Raw genomic sequence first — 22126 nt, forward strand, 5'->3', positions numbered from 1 at the left:
AATCTGATTTAGCTCATCCGTCTAACAGTGAGGACTGGCTTTTGACAGTTAGATTATATGCATTTTCTACAAGCAAAATGAGTTGTAGATTTAAAATATATTCAGAGTATATAATAAAACAATTTTATTTTTCAAAATTGACAAATCTGTTTTCTATGTGCCAGAAATGGAGCCCACAATTTGGAACTAGACTGAGTCGCTTATAAAAGGGCTCCGGCCCCGTGGGCTTCCCGCTGCTCGGCAGAAAGGCTGCAAGTGTGGGAGCTCAGAGGTCGTTCTGAGCTGCTGGCCCGAGGACACAGCAGGGTCGGAAGCCTCAGTGATGTTGTCTCTGAGAAATTCATGAGGTCAGGAATCAATGCTGAGCAACAGCCATGCCCAGAGGGCACTGAGCCCAGGTGACTGGCTGCTCAACACCTGCATAGTGTCCCCTTTGCTGTTACTCCCCGCGCCTGGCTGGGCCATCTGACAGAGGTGTAGGGAAAGGAGAGAGGTTGGATAAGATGATCCCCAACATGCTTCCAAGTAGAATTTCAATTTGTTAATGAATAGGAGGCCGATAAGAAAAGACTTATGAAGGGGAATCCACTAATAAGTAGACAATCTATTACAATTTTTTACATGACTTGAAAATAAAAGAAAAACCTAGAGCAATCACTGAACTCTTAAAATGTAACAACGCATTTGAGAACACTAGGAAAAGCATGCTCAGCTTGCAGGAAAATGTAGAAAGTGACGTTGGTACATTTTTAAAATTTCATTTTAAGCATTAAAGTGTTAACATAGTATCAATGAGAACTAAATAAAACAGAGAAAAAAAATCTTAAAACAAATTATTTTCTGGCCAGGCGTGGTGGCTCATGCCTGTCATCCCAGCACTCTGGGAGGCCGAGGCGGGAGGATCGCTTGAGGTCAGGAGTTCGAGACCAACCTGAGCAAGAGCGAGACTCTGTCTCTACTAAAAATGGAAAGAAATTATATGGACAGCTAAAAATATATATATAGAGAAAAAAATTAGCCGGGCATGGTGGCACACGCCTATAGTCCCAGCTCCTAGGGAGGCTGAGGTAAGAGGATTGCTTGAGCCCAGGAGTTTGAGGTTGCTGTGAGCTAGGCTGATGCCACAGCACTCTAGCCAGGGTGACAGATTGAGACTCTGACTCAAAACACACACACACACACACACACACACACACATACACAAACACAAAAAAAACAAATTATTTTCTTCCACTTGAAAAACCTTCCGTGAAATAAATGAGTTCACACAAATTTTCTATAATACTCTTGCAGGAAGGAAAATGTTTATTGTTAGGAGGAGAAAATAGTTGAACAATAAGATTATCGATCCCAGTCTCGAGTCTACATCTACCTCAAGTTGTTGCACGTACCACATGGGTGATCCCACGATGACTGCCACCAACCAGACCACACCTGCAAAAATGTTAAAATCATCAGAATAGCCCACAGTTGAGCAAAATATATCCATGTATAATTCTCTAATCATCAAGACCCCCTATTCTCAGGGCAGCCAGTCACTGCCGCGGAGCAGTGCAATGGTCTCCTCCAAGGTTGTCGCTTCTACTCTTTCACTGCTCTGGAATAGTCTTCCCAGGACAGGATTTAAATGTTTAAAACTCCCTAATAGTGTTCTGTTGCCTGTAGGATGAACCCGCTGAGGTGCTCTGTGATCTCACTCGCCTCTCTCCCGCTTCACACCCGTGCAAGGTCTTCACACCTGTGCAAGGTCTTCACACCTGTGCAAGGTCTTCACACCCGAGGCCTGTTCTGAGTTCCTGTGTCCCAGAATGCACCGTGCTTTTCACGATTCATGCCTTTACCCTGGATGGGCCACCCTAACCACTGCCTGTCTGTGGACTCATTTTCCAGGATTTCACTCAAAAGCCGCTTTGAAGGCCACCAACATTTCCTACTAAACTGACACTAATTCCTTGCTGTCTCTAGTGCAGGGCCTGTGTTGTCCTCACTTCTTCTCAACTTCCTCTGAACTCCCTGAGGGCAAGGACAATGCCATTTTTATTGTTTTGTTTCCTGAAATAAGATTCCAGGGAAAAGTCCTGGCTGCCATAGGGGCAGATCCATGTTTGTTGAATGGATGGATAACTTTAAACAGGTCAGACACCACCCTCTATCATTCCTTCTTAAAATCCAAAGTACGTTTATTGTAAGCACAATAACAGAGGTATTATTTTCTTATTTAGAAAACAAACACCTATAACTTCAAAAACCAGGGTGCTCGTGGCAGTAAAAAAGAAAAACAAAAGAAAAAAACCCAGGGTGCTCCTTCCAAATTCCCTGTCCCCCACGAGTCTGTCGAGAGGAACTGCTTGGACGATGTGCCCTTAGCAAAGGAAAACCAGATTAACCGCAGAGGAGCATTTCAACCTACGAATCTTAGCAGACCAGAAAGAGGACAGAATCAAGAGCCTCAGCTTTGATTTGGGGGCAGATTCCCCAGCTTAAATTCTGCTGGATCTTTCTATAGTGGGTGGAACCATTGAGAATACTGGGTATTGCTTTGGGTTTCTGGGAGCTGAGACTCACTTAATCCATAAGTTGTGTTTATGGTAAAGAAGGTTTTAAATGACACAATTGTAATTATTGAATAGAGAAATTATTCTGTTTTATAGGTACTAGGTTATAGGACGCTGCTTCGAATTTACCATTTGTCATGAGGTATGTGTCCATCCCGACGTGCTCAGCCAGGTACAGTTACAGAACTGAGACCCAGGAATGTGTAAAGCAAACTCATGGAGTGGGTGGCATCTGTCTGGGTCTGGCATCTCCAGGGCTCAGTACCCATCGTTTCCACACACGCTGTGACCTCCTACTATTGTGTTCTCACCCCCAGGGCCACCTCTGAGCAGGGCCCCTGTTTTCCACTTTTCTAAAAACACATTTTCTGCCCTCTGCCAAAATCTACCCGCCTGTTACCTTAGCCTAAAGCCTTCCTCACTAGGATGGCAGTTTGCCAGTCTAACGAATGTTGACATGGATGCCACTAACAGGCTATTCTAGATCAGCTGGCAGCAGCGCTGAGAAGTTTCAGACTTAAACTGAAGAAGTGCATGCAAAGTGATGGATTTTTCAGTGTGCAGTGGGCCTGGCGGAGAGCGAGGGTAGAGGGAGCGGCAAACAGGGAGAGGACTGAAACCCTCAAATGACACCCCAGTGACCTCTAAGTCAAAGGAGAAGCTACTCATCTAGTTTATAAACATGGTTCTCTTTGTTCTGCAATGACATCAGCACCGCCACGGCGCACCCAGCGGCCTCACCCAGCGTCGTGAACGCCCTTCGGTGGGTATATTGCCGCTTCGTCTTAAAAGGATGCACAAGTTTCCACAGCAATGCGGGTCATGGTGAGAATTTCTGCCACGATGGCCGTAGCCTGGACAAATGGCACCATCTTGCAAACGAAGGCACCTGCAGCCAGGAAACAGGAAAAGTCGTATATCAAAAAGAATAAATGTTTTATCTGTCTCTTTGTAATTATCATAGTTAATTCTGAGCCTCCATGCAAGAGTTTCATGACTGTAATTACATCATCGACACAAAATAATTGAAAAAGATTGTATTGGGTTATGTTTTCTTTCTCTAACTGAATTCTAAGTTCCCAAATGCTATGGAATTGTGTATAAGGCAATGAGAGGATAAATCAGTATCCAGCCATTGATAACGTGTAGGAAAAATCCAAGTGACCTTTACTTGGGGAAGACCAAAGTCAGGGTGAACTTGTCTCCCAGGCTCTACAGCAAAGAGTAATCTTTGATTCTTTCTTCCCTTTTGGTTCCTTGTCAAGTTGTGACAAACAGATAATTCTTATCAAAGACTCCCAGATTTCTTCTTTTTTCTTTTGTTCTCCTTTGATTCCCTGCCCAAGACTTTATAGAAGGATTATTAACTGAGTTTACTTTCTCCAGTACCATGGTCTTAAACTGGTGCCCACTGGGCAATATCTGGCCTGCAAACATGCTTGATTCCATTTACATAATGTTTTAAAATATGTTAATACATTGCTAATCTTTTAAAATGTTTACACTGTCTGTCTGGCCCCTTCACCGTGGGAATTTGTGAGCCCTGGTCTGGCACCTCTGCTCCTGAACTCACCTGCTCACGGCCACCAGATTCGTTATTCTCGACCGTCAGACTCAGGAACTCCGGGAATGTGGAGTTGGCAGAGGCTTTCCCAGAGGTCATGTGGTCCCGATCCTCTCTTAAACTTCGCTTCCAAATGCTCTGCGTAAATACAGGTCAAGCACCCCTCATGCACAAATTGAAATCTCACATGCTCCAAAATCCGAAACACTTCTGGCCCCAAACGTTTCAGACCAGGGACACTCAACCGCTGCCACGTTCGCACCTCGGGGCTTTGCGAGGCTTTTCCTTCTCCTTCCAACGCTCCTCCCTAAGAAAACTCCCTCGCATCGTCACTGAAGTCCTTGTTCACACGTCGCTGCGGTGGTTAATTCCAAGTGCTACGCTGACCGGCTCGAGGGAGACCTAGACAGCCGGGGTGCGTGTTGCTGGAAGAGACTAGTGTGTGAACCCCCGACTGAGTGGAGACCCCCCTTCCCCACTGCGGGTGGCAGCACCCCCCCACTGAGGGCTGGGACAGACCGGAAGGTAGAGGAAGGGCAAACCTGCTCTCTGCCTGCCCTTGGCCGTCAGTGCCCCCGGTGCCGTCACTGTCCCCGGTGCCTGTCACTGTCCCCAGTGCCTGTCACTGTCCCCGGTGCCGTCACTGTCCCCCGTGCCGTCACTGTCCCCTGGTGCTGTCACTGCCCCCGGTGCCGTCACTGTCCCCCGGTGCTCGGCCTTCACATGCAGACTGAGACTCAGACCGCTGCCCCTTGGCTCCCAGGACTTCATGTCTGGGCTGGGTCTTCACCCCGGGCCTCCTGTGGCCTCCAGCTTGCAGACAGCAGGTCAGGGACTGTCTCAGCCTCCATAACCATGGGAGCCGATCCCTCCTAGTAAATCTGTTTTTACACATCTCTGTACATCCTGTTGGTTCTATTTCTCCAGAGAACCCTCACTAATATAGTCTCCTTCTCAGTGAGACCAACTTACTCCAACACCGTATTTGCGATTGCATTCCACTTCATTCCCTTCCATCTCCTCTCATTCCTCATCTCTTGTTCTACTCTTAGACCATAATTTTTTCCCCTTTTAACACAGATACACACATCTTATACATAATGCATATATTTTACTGATTTATTTTATTATTTATTGAAAGTCTCCCTACCCCTACTAATTAATAACCCCAGAGCGAAGATTTTTGCCCACTTTTACCACTGATGTCCTCCCAGCATTCAGAATGGCACACAGTAAGAACTCAATAAATGTTCACTGAATTGAAGAGAACCAGTGATTAGCAGGCTCTTAATCCCCAAAGGCGTGCCGTTCAGTTTGGGAAAGGCTCTACTTGGAGACAGTGCTTTTCAACTTCACCCACTTCTAGTTTTGCTTTCAAAGTCTCAGAACCAACCAACTATCTTTTCCAAACAGCGGTTCCTCAAATATTTGAAAGAAGCTCTCATGTCAGTGTCACTACTAAGCCTTTTCTTTTCTAACTGTCCCGGCTGCTCCTCACTCGATATGCTTTCCAGACCTTTCAGAAAGATCCACGGAGAAAGGCAGCCACGATGGCCTGGGGACCACGTGGGAGGGGAACCACACGGGCAGGACGTGGCCCAGTCAACACAGAAACGGGGGCCTGTACTGCCTCCCCAGGTCTGAGCACTCCCTTCTGTGACTGCGCCTGAAGGTGACATCAGTCTTTCATGCTAGAAATTTCCAACGGTTGGCTTTTGTTAGACCTGAAATCAACTTGAGATGACCTGCATCAATTTCATACAAGTTTTTGTTAGCCCGAGGTTCTCCTCCCTCCTATCCTATGACTAAGGGAAAAATATATTTAGGTATCACCCTTTCCAATCCTTTTGGGGAGCCGCAAATGGCAGCCCAAGAGTCGATCCCAACCACTCTCACTACTTGCTACAATTTCCCAAATCCCAGCCCTGTTCAAAGTTAAGGCCTTTTTATGTTTAGAAAGACAGTTTAGATGCCCAGCGCAGGAATTTACTTTCAATGCTAACACATTTCACTGTGTTTAATACTTACCATTCTGTGAATGAATTAGCTTAATTACTCAAATCCTGCTTTGGATGTGATACTTGAATAAATGAATATGTGAATAAATTATTAATCTGGGTATCTGTCTTAAATTGTTTTTCTTTTCTTGCAAATTTGACCCAAATTTTTTTCTATTCTTTCAACCAAATTGTTTATAAAAGTGTTAAACAGTTCAAGGTTACAGGAATACCAGAAGAAACTTTTCATGAAATGAACATGGATCCATATGGTATCAATATATTTTAGATATCACTATGCAAACAAAAAAGAACTTTTGTTGCCATGCTCCTATAGTGTTATCTCATTATAGTGTCATCCACCCTAAATATGTTCCCTTTGCCTCTCGTAACAGCATGGGACACCTGTCAATTGATTTTGATATCAGGATACATTCTGATCCTGACTTATCTGATCTGTTGTTAGCCACTTGGAGCCTCCATTTCATCATTTGTTAAAAGGGATTAATAATACCTTCTTGTCATGGGACCATGGTATTTCATAAAGTGACATAAATACCGAGTATTAATATGTGATGTACTCTTTCATAAATGGCAGCTCTTTTATCATTGGGAAGCCCAATTAAAATAATTGTGGCAAATTTGGTACCCTTGGGGATGCTATGTTCTTTGTGGCTAAACAGACTATTAAAGGACAACTAATTTGATAACCTTATTTTCCAAATAAAGATATTGTAGTTCAAAGAAGTCAAGTGATGTGCTCATGTCCACACAGCTGCTTACTGACAGGATGAGGCCGCGAAGGCGGAATCGGTCTTGTGAGTCCAGTTCTTTCCGTGACATCACCCTCTCTCATCTTAACATGCTGTGCACACCCTTGCCTGCATGCTCGTAAATCATCTGTTCAATAACCCACTTGAGAATTTTTTTTTTTTTTTGAGACAGAATCTCGCTCTGTTGCCCGGGCTAGAGTGCTGTGGCGTTAGCCCAGCTCACAGCAACCTCCAACTCCTGGGCTCAAGCGATCCTCCTGCCTCAGCCTCTCGAGTAGCTGGGACTACAGGCATGCACCACCATTTCCAGCTAATTTTTCTACATATATTTTAGTTGTCCATATAATTTGTTTCTATTTTTAGTAGAGAGGGGTCTCGCTCTTGCTTAGGCTGGTCTCGAACTCCTGACCTCGAGCGATCCTCCCACCTCGGCCTCCCAGAGTGCTGGGATTACAGGCGTGAGCCACCACGCCCAGCCTAAGTATTTTTTAAAAGTCCCATAATACTGTTGATTTTACATCAATTTCATCATGTGTAATTTCCTCAGGAACTTTGGAATTTCTGAAATGTCATAGAAAAGTGAAAATTATTATAATAACAAATGTAAGTGATGTTTTCTAACCACAAATTGAAAAATAAAATAGAACTGAAGAAGTTTCAGGTTAAGCCCACTGCTCTGAACTGGCCCAGAAAATTAAGGCTTTTTCACTAAATAAAAGTTCAACAACTTCCTGGCCAGGTGCAGTAGCTCATGCCTGTAATCCTACCACTTTGGGAGGCAGAGGCAGAAGAATCACTTGAAGCCAGGAGTTCAAGACCAGCCTGAGCAAAATAGCAACACCCCATCCCCACAAAAAATTAAAAAATTAGCCAGGCTTAGTGGTGCACACCTGTAGTCTCAGCTACTCAGAAGGCTGAGACAGTAGGATTGCTTGAGCCCAGGAGTTTGAGCAGTGAGCTATGATCACACCACTGCACTCTAGCCCAGGTAACAGAGTAAGATTCTGTCTCAAAAAAAAAAAAAAAAAGAAAGAAAGAAAGAAAAAGAATGAAAAAAAGAATTCAACAACTTCCTTTAACCCACTTCACAATTTTTCAGCTCTCAATCTCGAAAAACTCACCTAAACATTTCATTCTATGTACAGTGTGTGCTTTCTTTCCCTCCCTCCTTCCCTTTTTTCCAGTAAAATCCTTTTTTAAAAATTCATCTAAAGTTATATGCAAAACTCTTATTTATGGAAAAGAGAGGACAGAACTGTCCTGCTGCTGCTGGAGCATCAGCTACCCCAGCACTCACCCACACTGGTCATCACGGCTCCGGGTAAAACAGACTGAAAACCTCTGTATGAGCTCATTAAATATGAAATGTCCAATTCCGAATCAAAAGTTCAGTTAATTATATCTCAAGTATTTTTGAGAGACTTGCATTTTTCAAGTATTCTGACTCACTGCTATTTTTAAAATGCAATGTATATGTGGTAGGCACTGTGCCATATAAAAACTTTACATCCATTATTTCTTTTTTTTTTTTTTTTTTTTTTTGAGACAGAGTGTCACTTTGTTGCCCGGGCTAGAGTGAGTGCCGTGGCATCAGCCTAGCTCACAGCAACCTCAGACTCCTGGGCTTAAGCGATCCTACTGCCTCAGCCTCCCTAGTAGCTGGGACTACAGGCATGAGCCACCATGCCCGGCTAATTTTTTTGTATATATATTTTTTAGTTGGCCAGATAATTTCTTTCTATTTTTAGTAGAGACGGGGTCTCACTCTTGCTCAGGCTGGTCTCGAACTCCTGACCTCGAGCGATCCACCCGCCTCGGCCTCCCAGAGCTAGGATTACAGGCGTGAGCCACCGCGCCCGGCCCCATTATTTCTTTTAATCTTCCTAACAGCCTGAGTCTTGGAGCTGTCAGCATTTACACTAATTCAGTGGTTCTCAACCTTAGCTGCAAATTATAATCTTTTCTAACTTGGGGAACTTCTGAAAACTGAATACCAGTTATCACAATCAGACCAATTAAATCAGAATCTCTAGGGGTGGAAACCAGGCACCTGTGTTTTTAAAACCTCCCCAGGAACTCTCAGAAGAGCTGCTGAGAAAGTTAATTTTCTATATTTTCTTACCTGAGTACTCTTCAAATGTAGTACTATAAATGCACTTGGATGTGTACTTCTCCTGATGATGCTACCATTACTTAGAATATTTCTGGAACTCCTTTTTTGAAATTGCTTTTAGTCAACTTGCCAGCCACCACTAGGAAATTCTTTCACTGTGCACAGCAGGATTTCAGGGAGACTCACAGAGGTCAGTGCACACCTGGGCAGACCGTCCCTTCCCTTGGCTGCGCCTGTACCCACTGCGGGAAGAAAGTGGGCAGAGCCCTGTGGGTTCCCAGCAAGGCCACTACTCCATGCCTCCCCCAACATTCCCCACTCACCTTATTCATGCTTAGAGTCACAAAGGAGGCTAGAATTAGAACTGGTTTTCTACCCTCTTTCCATCTCATTTCCCACCATTCCCCACATAGAAACTGTATACTCTAGAAATGCCTTGCACGGTATTCTTGGACTACAACCAGCCTTCTTTCGTTCCTCCAAACTTCGGGCTGATCCCGGTCTCTAGAACACACGCTCTGCTGGGAACAGGCTAAAGTTTTCTTTGTGACCCAGCTAGAATATCATCTCCTCGGGGAAGGCTTCCTGACTCTTCCGTGCTCCTCCAGCAGAATAGATCCTCTTTTACCAAATTCTACTTTTGCTCATTTGGGGTATCTCCTATTCTCTGAGGCCCAGAGGGCATAAATAACTTCATTTTTCTATTCCCAAGGTAGAATGCTTTGCCATATTGGGGATCCTCAATACCTTTGTAAAATAACAAATTCTGAACTGATTTTCGGCTCAGATCACATTCTCTTGAACTCCCTTTTGTCAATTTATGGAGAGTTTTATGATTATTATCCTATCCTACAGCGTACCAGTTAATTCTCTTTCCATATCCATCTCCAGCCTCACTGCAGGCTCCCTCCTCTCCCCTGAACTTCCGTTTTGGTGTAGTTTACTTGATATCTAAAAACATTATTTATTCTATAAATCTGGTTCCACATAAACATAGGCCACCTCCAATTAAACAGCCTTAATAGAATGAATACCTTACACTTTTGTGACATGACCAAGTTTTTTCAAAGCACTTTTACTAACAGGCTTTATTCTCACACTAACCCTACAAAATGCATGAACAGCATATTACTTTAATTAGGTATTTAGAAGCTGGAGTGACATAGTCTCCATGAAGTAGAAAGCAAGGAAACGAGAAAACTTGAGAAAAACCTCGGCAGTGAACGACTAAGCCCTCAGCAGGGGAGATGCACCATGTGGCCTTCCCTGGGCATCATTCCCAGGACGGCTGGGGCTAAATCTCTGCCTCATTCCACTTTCAAATTTCTCTAATCCCTAATGTTTTACTGCAAAAGTGAGACCCAGACATGCTGAATTAACATGTAGTAGAGCCAAAACAGTCATTCAGGTCTTTGATTCCCAGTATAAGCTCCCACTTGGCTTAGTTATGTTCGCCTCTTCAAATGGAACTATACACACCCAGCAGTGCAAACATACTTCATAAATCTGCTTTCACAAACATTTAGAAATGAAAACATTTCTGTCTTTTCTTCAAAAACAATTCTGAATAACGATCAAAACCTTTCCCATTAATTTTACGGAGTTAGTTGCACAGGGCAATTTTACCCAGATGCAATTATTCTACCAGAGTACATAAGAAAGTCTCTAACCCATAAGTCAATTTATGGCTTTCCACATGATGCGTCATTTTCTAGTCAATGCTCTGTACTCGATGTTTAATGCTTTTTTGGAAATATTTACACTATGGATGAGATGGGACTCAAAGATTTCAGCATCCTGACCTACTAACATTAGACTCAGTGCAAGTTAATGAAAGAAAAGGAATGCTAGGGAAGTAACCTGAAGATCTCAAATTGGTGGTGGTAGGATGAAAGAAACACCCTCCATGAGTTTAAAAGGAACTGGCAATGGGGTGGAAATGGCAGGGCTTGGAGGCATAATGATCCATTTCTCTCACATTTCCAACCATTTTCCAGGAATTCTGATGTGACCACAAGAATGTACCCAACTGTGAAAATGGGGACACAACCAGGACCTTCTTCCCAAGGTGCACGTAAGCCTTAGTGGCGAGAATGCAATGCACCTCTGGCTGTGGGATCACAACAGGACACTCTCCAGCTGTGTCTCTTTGGGGGGACTGATCTTTCGGGAAATGTGGGGTCTACTTTTTTCCTCAGCCTCCACATACTGCTCCTAACTCAGTGGCTCCAAATGGCTCCTCTGTAATGTCTGCTCCCTTCTAGGGACGGAGAATATCACCTCTCCTTTATCAACCAAGAGGGCATATGTTTTCTGTGTTCCTTCTTCCTGAATGGCTTTGTTAATACAATGTTTAAAAAGAACTAGTCCAATTTTCTAGAGCCATAGAAAATCTATTTTTAAAATATGACATATGCTCTTTAAACATTAATTCTCTTAAAATTAGCATTTAAAATGGAAATTTCTATGCATGATTTTGTTAGGTAGTGACAGAAAAATAGAAAATTTTTCTTGTCTAATTGGACGCTGTTATTTTCTTAGGAATACAAATTACCATATAAATATATTATTTCATTTCTTATAAAGTAAGGTTTACTATTTTAATAAATGTTCACAACATTAGGAAAAAAAACAAGAACTAGTCCAAGATGTTTTCTTCGGAAAATGCATCACATTTGTTTCAGAAAGTTTTTAAGCCTACACATGAACAGATGCGCGTAGGTACAAGGACCTGCCTGGAAGCCAGGCAAGTAACGGAAGTGACCTGGAGGTTGGGGAAACAAAGGGATGAGATTTTTAACTTTATTTTGATTATTGGAAATATTTCAGTCTTACTTTTATTAAGAAAGATGGGGAAAAAAGTAGAGGGGAGTTCGACTTCCCACCTCACCGACCCGGGGCCTTTCCAATCTATGACTTTAAGCGACAGGTAGGAAACACCTGCGGGAGCGGGTGGCGGGGGAGAGGTGGGGACCCCGGGAGGGATGGGTGGGGACCCCTAGGGGAGAGGTGGGGACCCCGGGAGGGATGGGTGGGGACCCCGGAAGGGAGAGGCGGGGACCCCCGGGAGGCAGAGGCGGGGAAGGGGCGGCGCGGCCTCGCTCACCCCCGCCCGCCGTCGGAGAGGTCGTGCGGCGCCGCGGCGGGGACGCAGGAGCAGGTGGGGAGCAGGTCGCGCAGCGCCAGGGGACAGATGAAGACGCCGGTGCCGGCGCCACGCAGACCTCCAGCGCGTGCCCGCAGCGCCGGGGCGGCTCCCGTGTCAGGCTGTGCGCGTGGCTGGCCCAGCGCCCCTCCCCGTCCCCCTCCGCGCCGCCCCCTCCGCGCCGCCCCCCGCGCCCAGCCCAGCCCGTCCCCATCCCCGCCGCCCCGTCCGCGCTGCCCCCCCGCGCCGCCCCCCCCCGTGCCTCCCCCCGCGCCGCCCCCGCGCCCAGCCCAGCCCGCCCCGCCCCCACGGGCGCCTCTCGAGCGCGCAGGTCAGTTCGGGTTTTGGGGTTTCCACAGTTCCACGGTTTCGCCTCTTGGGAAATAACGTGGGCCGCAGCCACCACAGCAAACAGGATTTATTTTAAATTATTTTCTCCATTAAAAACTAATTATAGGCCGGGCGCGAGGCAGGTGGATCCTTTGAGCTCAGGAGTTCGAGACTAGCCGGGACAATAGAGCAAGGCCCCATCTGCACACGCACATAAAAATTATTTGGCGGTGGTGGCTCATGCCTGGAGTCCCGGCTACTTGGGAGGCTGAGGATCGCTCCAGCCTGGAAGTTCAAGGTGGCAGTGGTCTGTGTTCGTGCCACTGCACTCCCACCTGGGGGACAGAGACCCTGTCCAAAACAATAACAACAACAAAAAGAGCTATCTCTTGGGGTGGCATATTCTAGTCTTCCACGCGGTCTTCCAAAGTGACTGTACCATTATGCATTCTACCAGCAATGAATGAGAATTCCTGCCTTTCCTCCAGCAATGGTTTGTCCTTTTTTAAGAGTTTAGTAATTCTAGCAGGCGTGCTGTGATATCTCATTGCTGCTGTAATCTGCTATTCCCCAACGATATAGGATGCTGAGCATCTTTTTGTATGATTATTTGCCATCTATGTATCTTCTTTGGTGAGGTGTGTGTTGAGATCTGTACCCCTTTTTAATTGGGGTGTTTGTCTTCTTATTGTTGAGTTTCAAGACTTCTTTTTATATGTAGAATGTGAATTGTTCCTCCGGTGTGTATTTTGCACATATTTCTTATCATTCTTTGGCTTGTCTTTTTATTCTCTCAACTTGACCTTTCACAGAGTATAAATATTGAATGTTATAACAGCCATGGTATTATTTTTTCTGTTGTGGATCAGATTTTTTTCTTGTGTGTTAAAACTCATCACCAAACCCAAGGCCACATAAATTTTCTTCTTTGATTTTTCCCAGAATCTTTAAAGTTTTGCATTGTAGTTTAAGTCTGAGGATGATTTTGAATGAATTTTGATGTAAGTTGTAAAGTTTATATCTACACTGATTTCATTCCATATGTTTTCCCCTTAATTGTTCCCTCCACCCCCGTTTTTCTGAAAGACACAGGACAGTGAACCCATCTGAGTTTGAATTTCCAAATCCTGGTTCTGAATGTGCTGAACTTGGAATTTATCTGGTTGGTTTAAAACTCTTCAGGTTTTAAATAATTCAAAACTGTTATGAGAGCCATTTGTCCTTCAACCTTGGTATTTAAAAACAAAAAAAATGTATGTTTTACTTCCCTCTGTGCAAAAAATAAAATGCTCCAAACCTGGCAAATCCAAAAGAGAGTTGATCTTAGGTTAAGTGTATATTAGTGAAAGGTATTAATAGAAGTGTGTGTTCATAGCTGTGTACTTTTCAAGGTAAAAGAAGCATGCTCCTATTTAAACATAAATACTGAAATATAAACTTTCAGATTTTTCTCTAGGATTCTAGGCTCACAAATCCTTTTTCACTTTTTGTTTATGAACATTCTGACCAAATGCTGAATCAGGTATGTGGGAATCATTAGAGACCTACTGTTCATTTCAGTCTTTTTTAGATCTAGTGTCCAAGCCATATCCACCTTGTTTGGGATCTATAACAGCAATAGAAAAATGCATGAAAACTTCCATTGATTTAGTTCCAGAGTTTCCACTACACTTACTGGTTCCTATCCTACACAGACTCCTTTATTGACAGTCACCTGACATCCTATGAGATATTGCCACTTTCCTCTTCAAAGTTCTCTACATCCAGTGCTGCATCACTCTGAACCAGCCACCCTTTGTTCGCCACCTGAACCCAACAATTACTTGCCACCATTTTGGGAACTATTCACAGTAATGTAAACCTTACAGACAAAACAACCATGATTTTAATGAGGTTTTATGTGGTAAATACTTTCAAAAAAACAAAAAGTTATGAAGCTGAGTATGCTATCAGAAACTTAGGCCTTGAAATACAAGCTTCTCACAGAAATAAAATAATTCCAGGTGGTTACATTAACTGCCATCATCCTGATATATCAATTGCCAAAAGATAAAGAAAGACATATTTTTTTATTATGGTAGGTATGATTTTACGTTAGTTCACAACTATGAAGTGCTCTAGAAACAAAAAGGTGTCCTATTATAAGATGGTGAATTAAAAGCCCTAATTTTTCTATAGGCCGTGCTCTCTGGACAAGCAGCTGATTAGCAACATCACAGAAATGGTAGAGATCATTGATTTACATCCAGAAACCTGACTTTCTTTGGCCTTGGCCAAAAGGAGGCACTAAGAAAGAGAGAGGCAACCTCTAATAATTGGAAACTCCCCTAGCACTGTTAGGATATGGTGTTGCTAGGGGTAGACCAGGTATTCATAGCAACCTGATAATATTTTTCTGCTGAATGTCAACTATTTCACTGAGCACCAGCTTCAGAAGAGGCCACACAATGATTGTGGTGGATCAAGACAGAAAGAAGAACACTCTACAATCATGTCTGTATGAACTAAATAAAAAGCCCCCCAGCTGTGATGGAATGGACGCCCTCTTGGCCAAGGGGACTGCAGAGAAAACCTAAGGCTCAGATACTGGCTGTGAAAAGGTAGGTCAGACCTGCATCATGATGCACCTCTATCTTTTTGGAGACATTATACTATATAACAATGAGATGCCAAATCATTAACAGACCTAAGGCTATAGAAGGTAAAACTTAAAGCAAACCTATAGGCCTTCAATTTACATAAGAGATCGCTTGAGTTTCAGTAAACATCCAACGGCTTGTCTCCGATGAACAGATTTCTTAAGTTAAAAAATTCCAAGCCTTAAGACAGCTTTATGCATTAAGGAGTTACAAGTCAAAGAACCTTTAAATACACCTATAACATATAAGAACACTCTTTAAGATGTCCTGCCATTTCAGGCAAAATAAATACACGCCCTCCACTTATTGAGTTAGGGACTTATTTGAAATTCCTATCTGCATGAACGTATACAACCAAACTGTACCACAGTAGTCTGGGCACATATTCTCAGGACTTTCTAAGGCCATGTTGTCCAGGTGAGTCACACATCTTCAGATCAGAATAAACCCCTGTAATTATTTTAAACAGTTTGGGTTCTTTTGACAAGATGGTGCTCACACCTGGGGCTCAGAGAAGACTCAGGATTCCATGAAGGCCCAACATCAACTCCAGGTAACAGCATGACACCCTTGAGCCACTTGAGGATGAGCTTTCCCTCGGGCAGAACTGGTAAGTCCTCCTGAGTCCCCAGAGCTCACAGTCTTTATTGATGATCCTGGTTTATTCTCAGCTATCAATTCTTTTTGTAGGAAATTGTTTCGAGGATCCTAACTTTGACTCTGAGGTCCACTCTAAAGGGTCTTCTCCATTCATTGCCTCTTCCTCCCCAAATGTCTTTGAATTGGCTTTTCTGGGCATTTGTGAAATGAAAGATATAACTGAAATGTCCTGTTTGCAGATAAATGAGAGATTGATTTCCCCAGCTCTGAAGAGAGAGGGCATTTATCTGTGTCAGCTGAGGGTATTCCTGGGTGACTAGGGGTGCAGATAGGAGTGCCTGGGGTGACTCTCTGTGGGGTGAGGTGGCCCTATAGGGAATCCCCAACAAAATTAATTAAAAGAAAGCTTGTACAGGAAACGCATACAGGAGCTGATCACTGGGTACTTTGAGCCCTCTCAGAGGTGTTAGACCCCTGGGGAGAGTACCTGAGACACAAGTGAGAGGTGAGAAATGACTGAGTGGTGATACCTTGTGGAGTCGTGCCCACAATCAGCACACTGTGATCCGCCACACTTACCCCTAGACTACAGTTTGATTTCTTCTTCTAAAGAAAAACAGGTAACCAATCCTGCAAACCTGAGGAAAGACAAGGAGAATGATGCCATTTGGGCACTATGGTTGGTTTAGGGCACCTCTACTCACAAGTATGCGTGTAAATGGAAAGATTGAAAGGCATGCCAGGTATGCTAGGACTGCAGGTGGTTATGGCCAATGCTTGAGCACACGTTTTAATTGAAGGGCAAATCGTATCCACGAAAATTCAGAGCTCAAGTGGTCAGCCTGCCACTATGTATTTAAAATGTCCAGTCTCTCAAGCTCTCTGTCTCTCTGTTTTCTATATGCCATCCCTCAACCTGGTAACTTTTCCTTCTGCTGTTGAGATAGACTCAAAGTTTATGCTCCTCATAATTCAAGGCTGCTTGGACATCTTACAAGCTAAAATACAAAGATTGAACACTCATTACTCAGCTATAAGAAATAACGGTGATATAGAATCTCTTTTGTTCTCCTGGAAAGAGTTGGAATCCATTCTACTAAGTAAAGTATCCCAAGAATGGAAAAATAAGCACCACATGTACTCACCAGCAAATTGGTTTCCCTGATCATCACCTAAGTGCACATTTGGAAATAACATCAATTGGGTGTTGGAAAGATGTGGGGGGTGGGGTGAGGAGATGGGTTTATACCTACATAATGAGTGCAATGCACACTGTCTGGGGAATGGACACACTTGAAGCTCTGACTCAGGGGGGTTGGGGGGCATGGGCAATATACATAATCTAAACTTTCATACCCCCATAATAAGCTCAAATTAAAAAAAAAGAAAAAAAAGAAAGAAAAAAAAAGGATAGAAGTGGTTTTTTAAAATCAGACTGCCACCAGGAACACTCATACACTGCTGGTGGGACTGCAGACTAGTACAACCTCTGTGGAAAGTAATATGGAGATACCTTAAAGCTACAAGTAGAACTACCATTGGATCCAGCAATCCCATTACTGGGCATCGACCCAAAAGAACAGAAGACATTCTATTAAAAAAGACATCTGCACTAGAATGTTTATAGCAGCACAATTCACAATTGCAAAGGTGTGGAAACAACCCAAGTGCCCATCAATACAGGAGTGGATTAATAAAATGTGGTATATGTACACCATGGAGTTCTACTCAGCCACAAAAACCAATGGTGAGGTGGCACCTCTGGCATTATCCCTGATAGAGCTGGAACCCATTCTACTAAGTGAAGTATCACAGAAATGGAAAAACAAGCACCACATGTGCTCACCATCAAATTGGCATTAATTGACTTAACTGACCAACACTTAAGAGCACATATAGTAGTAACATCCCTCAGGGGTCAGGCAGAGGGGAAGGGGGAGGAGGGGATGGGTATATTCACACCTTATGGGTGCTGTGCACACCGTCTGGGGGATGGACACGCTTGCAGCTCTGACTCTGGTGGGGCAAGGGCAATATACGTAACGTAAACATTTGTATCCCTGTAATATGCTGAAATAAAAAATTAAAAAAAAAAAGTTGAGCATGTGTTTGTCGTATGCCCTTAGGCATTCTACTACTGGGTATTTACTGAAGAGAAATGAAAGTATATTCCTACATAAAGACTCGTGCACTACTCTTCATAGCAATTTTATCCATAACTTCCCCAAACTTGAAACAACTCAAATGAATGCCCATGAACAGGTTACTTAGTCCGTTTGTTCTGCTATAACAGAATACCATAGACTGGTGACTTATAAAGAACAGAAATTAATTTCTCACAGTTGTGGGACTAGGAAGTCCAAGAACAAGGTATTAGCATCTCAGGTGGGCCTTCTTGCTGCATCTTCACATGGCAGAAGGTGGGAGGGCAAGCAAGCTGAACACTGCACACTGCATGATGCCTCTTTTAAAAAGGGCCTGATCCCGTTCACGACAGGGCAGCCCTCCTTGCCTAATCACCTCAAAAAGGCATCACCTCTAAATACTATCACAAAGGCAACATTTGAATTTTGGAGGGAACACATTGAAAACATAGCCACAGATGAGTATATCCATATAATGGAATACTACTCAGGAATAGAAGGAATGAACTCTTTTTAGATGTAACAATAAAAATGAGTCCCCAAATAATTATGTTGAATAAAAGAAGCCAGACAAAAAAGTGTAAGTACTGAATGGTTCCATTTTATATGAAATTCTAGAACATGCAAAATAATCTATAGATAAGCAGCTGGCCGGGTATGGGGGAGCCTGGGGAAGTGGGAAGGAAAGGAAAAGAAGAGTGTCCTCAGAAATTATAGATGTGTTTAGTACCTTGACAGCGGTAATGGTTTCATGGGTCTACATACACCAAAACTTACCACATTGTGCCCTCTAAATGTATGCTGTTTAGTCTATGCCAAGTCAACCTTAAAGTAATCTCCATAAAAACTTAGCACAGATGTTATTCAGGTAGTTTTGGCAATGTAATCATGGTACAACATTCCTATTAATAAGTTACAAGACAAAAATCCTGAGGCTCTGTACACCAAATGGAAAAGAGAGATTTTATATAGAATTTGCACAGTATATAATTTTATATAACTTCATTTTTTAAGTTTCTAATCTCATTTATGTATGTCTTTTTCATCCTTTTTCTTCTGTATGGTGGTATAAATAGAAATCATTGAAGATTCCAGTGCCTTCTATGCTACTTCTCTAACTCAACCCCCTACACATGGGGCCTACTGTCGATAGTCTTTGCCCATCTCAATGAAAGCATAAATTGCAGAGATAATATTGAGATTCACTTAGTTTATTAATATTTTTAATAGAAATTTAATTATCTCAGGTGCAAGCCAACAGGTAAGTGAACTGGATCACAGATTCAGTAAAAAGGAAAGCACTTTTGAATGTTTATCCTGATATCTGTGTGCATTCATGCATGCAGGTGCTCAGAAATTATAAATGACTGTCTACTGTGTGTCAGACACAATCCAAGGTGCTAGAACATAAAAACGACTAAGGTACTGTTGGTGCCGGAATGCGGACTTGTCAAAAGGTGCCTGCAATGCATGATGATGAGAGCTGTCAAAGGAAGACAGGCCGGAAAACCAAGATGGTCCAGCAGAGCCAGTGACTCAGCCGGCACAGGGGAGGAGGATGGAGACCCTGCAGAAGGACTAGACCCTCCCTAGGGAGACCAGATATGGACACAAAGTCCCCTGGAGGAAGGGGCAATGAAAATCCTGGTGGAAGTAAGCCAGTGGTTGTAGTTTAGGGTCAGGGTAGAAGTAGTGGGTGAAGTGGAGCCTTTGAAGTAGTGAGTGTGTGTGTGTGGTGTGTGTGAGTATATGGGAGGTGTTCATGGTGTGTATGTAGGATGTATGTGAGTGTGGGGGGTTTGTGTTGTCTGCAGCGTGTGTGGGGGAGTGTGTGGTATACATGTTTGTGTGTATGTATGTGTGGTGTGAGGAAAAGGATGAATAGTGTTGCCCAGGAGAGTAAGCACATTTGGGAAGAGACCTTTAGAAAGGTCACTGGGGGGTGGGCAGGATGGGAGATGGGTGGGAGATGAGGTGGAGACGGAGACCACGAAGACAATAGCACATGGCAAAGACACCGAGGGGTGGTTGAAGAAGAGAGGACAGGAGCAAATCCAAGGGACGGACCTCAACCTAACCTTTCAGAATCACACAGCAATGGTCTCTCCAAGGACCCACCTTGAGGTTTCCACACACATTCACACCGAGATGGCATCCCCAGTGACAGATGTACGCTCAACATAGAGACTAGCACCCACTTAATGATCATAAATGCTGCACCATCTATGCTGCCAGCCAGAAACTGTGTGTCCTGGAAGACTTCAGACAGTCAGATCATAAACAGCATGTTTCAAGGGCACACTGTCCTGACAGAGACATCTGCATAATGACCTGGGGAGTCCTTTTCAGCTAATGGAAAAGTACATAACATTGACAGAAGTTAAAAATTAAAATTGTTGGCTGGGTGCGGTGGCTCACGCCTGCAATCCTAGCACTCTGGGGGGCCAAGGCGGGTGGATTGCTCGAGGTCAGGAGTTCGAGACCAGCCTGAGCAAGAGCGAGACCCCGTCTCTACTAAAAATAGAAATAAATTATCTGGCCAACTAAAAATATATATAGAAAAAATTAGCCGGGCATGGTGGCGTATGCCTGTAGTCCTAGCTACTTGGGAGGCTGAGGCAGGAGGATCGCTTAAGCCCAGGAGTCTGAGGTTGGTGTGAGCTAGGCTGACGCCATGGCACTCACTCTAGCCTGGGCAACAGAGTGAGGCTCTGTCTCAAAAAAAAAAAAAAAAAAAAATTAAATTGTTAACAGCAAGTTGATCCAAAAAGCTAAAATCTCAAGGACTTATTATTTACAGATATGATACTGCAGAAAGTCAAAACCTATCAATGTACTGTAAGAGTATTCTGTACCATGGGCTTCTATTTAATGATCTTACTTTGTAACACTGCTCTACTCTAATAGTACCTTATTAGTGAGACTATTTTGGATAATGAAAATACCCTGTACAAATACTTTTCCCTAAAACAGTGCTTATCTTGTGATTCTACCCAAGGTCATGAACCAGAGTCACATTTATTCTTTTATACCTGATGTCAACAAGAGCAAGAGTAATGGCTAAAATTCAATGAGCATTTACTATGTTCCAGATATTATTTACAAATGTTAAATAATTTAATCTTCATAACAGTTCTATGGGGTAGGTTACTATCATATCCTGTTTTTAGAGATGAGAAAACTGAGGCACAGAGAGGGAAAGTAAGTTACCCGCTACCACAGAGCTGGCCTGAAGCTGTGGAACCAGAATCCCAAGCCACTGTACTCCCCTGCCTGTCAGAAAGTAAGATTCAGTATGGTAGTGCATTTTTTAAAAATGCTGCTGGAATCATCTTTATTTATTAGGTCATTAAATATAAAATGTCTGTTATAGAATCAAAAGTGTCATTTATTATATCTCAAACAAGAAGCAGTACAATTAATCAAAGTATCCAGCTAAACTATAGACCCAGTTTTGCTATGTTAATGGTAGCTTGTTTATGTCAGCAGCGAAGAGCCTAGAGAGAGAGAGTGGCTGTGAAATTGCAAAAGGAGGTTTCAGAGCTTGTTGAGTATTGAATATTTTTCCTTGCAAGAAGTGGTCCAAAGCCTGGAAGAAGTGGTAGCCAGTTGGTACAAGGTCTCGTGAATATGGTAGATGACAGAGAGTTTCCAAGTCCAGCCTCTGTAGTTTGAGCAGCTTTGTTTGTGTGACACGTGGTCAAGCGTTGTCTTGAAAGACAATTGGGCTGTCTCTATTGAACCAGTGTCAGCTTCTTTATTGCAAGCATCCTCATCATTTCATCCAATTGGCTGCAGTGGACATCTGTTATAATCAATCCACCAGGTTTCATGAAGCTGTAGTGGATAATACTAGTGCTGGACCACCCAACAGATATCATTAGCTTTTTTTTTGATGAATATTCAGTTTTGGCTTGTGTTTTGGCACTTCATCTTTATCCAACCGTTGTGTTAAATGCTTGTGATTGTCATAAAGAATCCATTTTTCATCACACATAACAATACAGTGTAGAAATGGTTTATCTTTATGTCGTGACAGCAAAGAAAGGCAAGCTTCGAGATGATTTCTCTTCTGATGCTCGTTTAATTCATGCAGTACCTATCTATCCAGCTTCTTTACCTTGGTGATTTGTTTCCAATGCTCCAATATTGTTGGAATAGTAATGTCAAACCTTGCTGCCAATTCATGTTTCTCCATAGATTAATATTGCTATATTAGAGACAGAAATGATCTCAGGAGTTTTGCAGGGCTTTGCCCTGAAGGAA

At 43.2% G+C, this 22126-nt stretch overlaps 1 long non-coding RNA gene across 1 annotated transcript in view; it reads right to left on the reverse strand.

The window, feature by feature from the left end:
- Positions 1 to 1282: 1282 nt before the first annotated feature.
- LOC123629873 overlaps positions 1283 to 22126 on the reverse strand; it is a 29919-nt gene continuing 9075 nt past the window's right edge. The window contains exons 4-6 of the long non-coding RNA XR_006732345.1: positions 4129 to 4257; positions 3297 to 3444; positions 1283 to 1434 (exon numbers count right to left, since the gene is read on the reverse strand). This is a non-coding gene — a long non-coding RNA (uncharacterized LOC123629873). The remainder of the gene's footprint in view (positions 1435 to 3296; positions 3445 to 4128; positions 4258 to 22126) is intronic.

Source organism: Lemur catta, unplaced genomic scaffold (genome assembly GCF_020740605.2).
Source record: "Lemur catta isolate mLemCat1 unplaced genomic scaffold, mLemCat1.pri scaffold_55_ctg1, whole genome shotgun sequence".
Classification (NCBI taxonomy): domain Eukaryota; kingdom Metazoa; phylum Chordata; class Mammalia; order Primates; family Lemuridae; genus Lemur; species Lemur catta.